This window comes from Glycine soja, unplaced genomic scaffold (assembly GCF_004193775.1).
Source record: "Glycine soja cultivar W05 unplaced genomic scaffold, ASM419377v2 tig00104754_1_pilon_1_103611, whole genome shotgun sequence".
NCBI classification, from domain to species: domain Eukaryota; kingdom Viridiplantae; phylum Streptophyta; class Magnoliopsida; order Fabales; family Fabaceae; genus Glycine; species Glycine soja.
This window is the reverse complement of record NW_021144469.1, coordinates 30,219-36,328: the sequence shown is the minus strand read 5'-3', so window position 1 is coordinate 36,328 and position 6,110 is coordinate 30,219. Positions and strand designations below refer to the sequence as shown.

Genomic DNA, 6,110 nt, shown 5'->3' with positions numbered 1-6,110 from the left:
AAGACATCCTTTATGAAACCAGTAGGTTAGACAACACTTCTATTAGCTAAATGAATTACCACATTAGTTGATTGCAAAGGACCTAGAGATAAGGAATTAAAAATAGACAGAGGCATAACACTAACAGAAGCTCCTAAATCTAGCATGGCATTGTCAAACTTATTGTTCCCTATAATACAAGGTATGTTGAATGTACCTGGATCTTTACATTTTTCAGGGATTTGGGGAACAGATTTACCAATCAATGCAGAGACATTTCCGCCCATACTAATTCTTTCACTTCCTTTAAGCTTCTGCTTATTAGTGCACACCTCTTTCAAGAATTTAGCATATCTTGGAATTTGCTTTATTGCACTAGCAAGGGTATGTTTACCTCTACTTTTCTAAATGTTTCCAAGATCTCCTTCTCTGCCTCTTCCATTTTTTTGATGGAAATTGCTCTTAGAGGGAATGGAAGAGGGATATGCTGCTTCTCTTCAGATTCACCTGCAGAGAAATTTTTAGGTAACTTACTCTTTAAATTTTTGTCATCATCTTTTTGTGGAGCAGAGTGAAGTTGGGCAGGTTCATTTGCGGATGAGGAAGATGTTGCTGGTTGAGGTCCTTGACACTACTTTCCCGACCTCAATGCAATGGCACTCACATTTTTGGGATTCTGGACAAATTGAGAAGGTAATCTGTCAGAATTCTGGGACTGTTGTTGATTTAACTATGTAGCCAATTGTCCCATCTGATTAGTTAAGCTCTGAATGGAGGCTCTGGTCTCTTGTTGAAACTGCATGTTTTGCATAGTCATTTGCCTCACAAGTTCTTCAAGGGAAGGTTGCGGAGGAGCCTCAACTGTTTGCTATTTCTGGGGCTGTTGTTGTTGTTGCTGCTGTATTGGTGGAGGAATGTATGGTCTGCTTGGGCCAGCAACATTCTGGAAATAAGGCTGTTGTTGTTGCTGTTGTTGTGAAGGACTCGACCATCTAGGGTTGGGATGATTCCTCCACCCGGGGTTGTACATGTTGCTGGAGGGGTCATAATTATTCTGTTGTGGCTGATTTTGCTGTCGAGGTTGAGTAGGTCTATTGTAGATGTTTGCAGCATAAGCTTCAGGTTGTTCAATTGCTTTAGATTGTTGCACAGAAGGGCAAAGGTCTGTGTGGTGGTCGGCAGAGAAGCATAAACCACAGAGTCTGGCGAAAGGTGCAGATTTTTGATTCATGGCCAGTTGGGTTACCAGGTTAACCAAGACATCTAGTTTACCTTCAAGCTTCTTAGTCTCACCTGATGAAGATGAATTCATGGCTACTTCATGCACTCCTCTAATGACAATAGCATCACTTCTGGCACTAAATTACTGGGAGTTTGAAGCCATCTTCTCAATTAAATTTTTGGCTTCAGTAGGGGTCATGTCTCCAAGGGCTCCACCACTGGCAGCATCTATCATACTTCTCTCCATGTTACTGAGTCCTTCATAAAAATATTGGAGAAGAAGCTGCTCTGAAATTTGGTGGTGCGGGCAAATGACACATAACTTTTTAAATCTCTCCCAGTATTCATATAGGCTCTCTCCATTGAATTGTCTAATACCTGAAATATCCTTTCTGATGGTCGTGGTCCTGGAAGCAGGGAAATTTTTTTCTAAGAATACTCTCTTGAGGTCATCCCAGCTCGTGATGGACCATGGAGTAAGGTAATATAGCCAGTCCTTTGCCACTCCCTCTAAAGAATGAGGAAAGGCCTTCAAAAATATGTGATCCTCCTGGACATCTGGGGGTTTCATGGTGGAGCAAACAATATGGAATTCTTTCAGATGTTTGTGTGGGTCTTCACCTGCAAGGCCATGAAACTCTGGAAGCAAATGGATTAGTCCAGTTTTAAGAACATATGGGACATCCTCATCAGGGTATTGGATGCACAAGCTTTCATAGGTGAAATCGGGTGCAGCCATTTTCCTTAGAGTCCTCTCACGGGGTGGAGGTTGTGCCATGTTCTCAGAATGTTCAAAATCAGAATACTCAAAACTATAATGCTCAAAATCACCAATAACAGAATGCTCGGGATACTCAAAAGGTACTAAATGATGTCTAACTAATCTATGAAATGTACTATCTATCTCAGGATCAAAGGGTTGCAAGTCAGATGGATTGCCTCTAGTCATACACTAAATTCAGCATGCACAATTAGTTGCCTTCTTATGCAAGTAACAGTGTAGGTTTGAACTACAGCTACCATTAAATGATATCCAAATGACTTGAAATTTTGTGAGCAACATTATAAAATGATGCGAAGATAGCACAACAAATTTCAAATGAAAATTCAAAGTCTAACTATAGAAGCTAAAAATGGTAAGTTAAGAAAAATAAGAGAATAATACTTAGAAAATAAAAACTTTTGACAGAATCGCAATTTTTGGAAGAAGGAGATCTCAGCTGGCCGATGGCAGGCTGCCACGGCATGGTAAATTTTTTTCTACCCCAAATACATATATAATAATAGTCATTCTGATACCTGAAGCAAAAGTTATGGCCGTTTGAAGTTTTGACAAAAATCAAATTTGTTACTTTTTTGGAACTTTCAAATCTGACCAAACTAAGGGCTCCAACTATTTTTCCCACAAAATATGGATCAAAAGAAGTGACCACAAAAAATATTCAGCCAAAAATAACAACTCTAGCTACCAAAACAAAAAATCCTAATTAATTCAGCAAGGGTGGTTTCTAAAATCCGTCGCTAAGGGATTTCCACTACTACCCTGTTTCCCAGTTCAGCAAAAGTGGTCGCTAAATCCGTCGCAATGCACTATTCATAGCAAAATTCAAAAACTGAAATAGGGGAAGCACTGAACAGCAAAATTAAAATAGAATACACACTAAACAAAATAACAAGGTACTAAACAACACTAACACAATACGAAAAAATTAAACACTAACATGACACTAGCTATTATGAACCTTTGGACATTGCTCCTCGGGTCACCCGCGTGACAGGTGGGAATACTTACCACTATACTACAATGATGCCAAATTTGATTGAGGCCGTACCCGAATCAAATAAACATTAAAATGCGGTAACTAGGAAGTGATCCTAGGTCATTTCTCAACGAGCAATGATAAACCAAATGCTCATAATAGATAGTAGGAAATAGTAACAAATTGGAGGGGGGGTTGTTTGCTTTTGTAAATTAAACAGCGAGTAAAATTCAATTAGAAAATATCATAATTAAAATATGTTGCTTCCCCTTTATTCACAAGCAGGTCTCTTATCCTAGGTTGCGAGAATTTATCCTTTATCAGTTTAACCACTTAATCCAACCCTAAATTAAATTACTAAGCGAAATTTAACGTAAGGCATTCATTATGTGATTAACCAACACATACACCAATTACTCATAAACGATCATTAAGCATGAACTTAAATTAAGTGCAAAGACAATTAATCAAGCACTAAGCATGCATGAATTAATAGCAACAAATTCAAAGTAATTAGTGAAGAGGAAAAACTGAACAGAATTTAACAGTAATAATAGAACCTCAAAGAGAGCTGTGCTTAATCCTCAAGAGAAAACAATGCTAGAGACTTAGCCTTCCATTAATCAATAGAGAACGAAATTATAGATTGAAGAACAAAATTTTATTGCTAAAACGAAAAGTCAGAACTGGAATTGTAAAAACGAAAATAAAAGAGAAAGAGAAGAGAGAGGAATAGAGCCTAAACTAGAACCTTGGTGCTGTTATATAGTTTTCCAGCCCCAAAGCTTACAAATCTGTTTTAAATCCAAGCCCATAAAATCTAGATAAGATAAGATAAGATAAGATCTAGATGAAATAATATCTAGATGAAATCAAATCTAAATAATATCTAGATAAGATAAGATAAGATAAGATCTAATTTTGTGGAATAAAATAGTCTTCCCTCTTCAAGTCCAAGCCCAATTCTGGATTGAAGCCCAAGCCCAATGCTTCATTAATTCCTGAAATTAGATTAAAAACATCAAATTAGCTGAATGGGCCCAAATAATAAAACTGCCTAATTAATTTGACAATTAAGACTAATCAATACTTAAAATGGTGCAAAAAGGGTTAAGAAATAGGAGAGAATAATGGCACATCAGTCTTGAACCAATACTTTTACATTTCCTAGAAGCCATCTACAAATAAAGAAACCAAACAATTAATCAGGACACAAGTTATTCAAATTCAACAACTGAAAAATAAAACTGAAAAAGGTACAGGCGGCTTAGCGAGACATGGTCTGCTTAGCTGGCCTCCACAAAAACACACACTACCGCTTAGCGACATGTTAGGCCGCTTAGCGGAAGTTGCAGAAATTGAGCTTCTGCATAATTGGCATAGCTGGCCAAAGCCCACTAAGCCTAAAATCAGCCGCAAGGATATGCGCTTAGCTCCTCATAGGCTGCACTTAGCAGCACCAAAAATTCAAAAATTTCACTTAGTATTGGGAGCATAGCGAGCGAGGCTCGCTTAGCTCAGCGGATGCCACAATGAATCGCGCTTGGCCCAAGAAAGCTCGGCTTAGCACACAGCTATCAACAAAAACAAATTGTCTAAGTTACCTGGGCTTAGCGATTCAGCCTTGCTTAGCCACAGGTAGTTCAGCAAGAGGATGAGTGTTCATCCTCAAAGGATGAACTCACTTAGCGCGGTAAGCACGCTTAGTGATTTCTTCAGAGAACGCATATATACAATGAATTCTGATGAACTCGCTTAGCGCAGCATGCTCGCTTAGCGAGTTCATCGCGTTTTCCAAAAAACGCAGAAAACATAGTTCGTTTTCTTGCACTTTTCAAGCCTCTAAAAGGCATATCAGACATGCAATGTGTGCAACATACTCAATACAATATACACACATATAGAGTCCTAATCTTAAATTAATTCTAACAAAACATTAAAACCCTAAAAATCTAAAACTAGAAGTGAAGTCTTCTACCCTAAAGTTTAGACAAGAAAAAGAGAAAAGGAAACAAGGAACTTACTTGGATGGTGAATGGTTATTGCTTGGAAGTTGATAATGCAAAAAGAAAGCACAGATGCAAAATGTGCGAAATTTTGGAGAGAGAGAATCAGAGACAAAGTTTTCGAAATCTGGCACGTGTGAGTGTAACTGTCGTTACTCTCACTTAAGCAGTTTTTGACAGTCTCTCTTAGCGGATCGCTGCGCTAAGCGAGCCAAAAAGATGTTTGGTTTCTCAATGAGGTTCGCTTAGTGGATCCGCACGCTTAGCCGACGTTTCAAATTCAAAATCAGTTTTTTTTTTTAACAAGCATCTTGGCTTAGTGCGCAAACTTGCAACTCTCGCTAAGCCAGGCTCTGGCCAGCTTAGCTAAAATGATGTATCTTAAGTACAGAGGAACATGCGCTTAGCTAATAAAGACTCACTTAGCACTCACATTGCCGCAAGGAATTCAGCTTAGCCGCCATGACTGACGCTTAGCTTCATGAAACCCAAATCAGGCCGCAAGGAATTGAGCTTGGCGGCCACAAGGAATTGAGCTTAGCCAAAGTGTATGATGGGCTTAGCGATCAGGCTACAGCTTAGTCGAATTCAGATCGAATTGAAGTTGGCTTAGCTCAGCCTTGGCCAGCTTAGCGGACCAAATCAGCCTCAGATGCAAGGGTTGGGCACTAAGTGCTTGAGAATCTCGGTTTAGCGCATGAACAAAGATGCGCTTAGCGCGAGGCTTGCACTTAGCGAAAGGACTATTTTTCAGAAGATGTTTTCTAAGCTGTTTTTTAGTCCCTTTTTCAAGAAATTGAAACCCTTATATCTACCATTCAAGGATAAGCTGATATATTCCACTGTAAAGATTATAAAGCAAGTTCCACATGATATATACATGAAAAACAAAGATAACAGAAATTAAAACTGGGTTGCCTCCCAGGAAGCGCTTCTTTAACGTTATTAGCTTGACGCATTTACCTCATTGGGTGATCTCATGTTTTGGTTCTTACCTTTAGAACCTCTTGACCTCCTTCCATTACCTGTAAGCAAACATTTTGTTCTGGAGCAGGCTTGTCTTCAACAAATAAATCAAAATCAATTTTCTAATCTTCAAAACCCAACTCCAGCTTCCTCCTACCCATATCAACTATGCAGCTTG

The 6,110-nt window shown here is 38.8% G+C and overlaps 1 non-coding gene across 1 annotated transcript; it reads left to right on the top strand.

Annotated features, from left to right (window-relative positions):
* The first annotated feature begins 1,493 nt into the window (after positions 1–1,493).
* On the top strand, positions 1,494–1,600 carry LOC114404612. The gene has a single exon (XR_003665054.1). It is a non-coding gene; the product is annotated as a small nucleolar RNA R71 (small nucleolar RNA).
* The last annotated feature ends 4,510 nt before the right edge of the window (positions 1,601–6,110 follow it).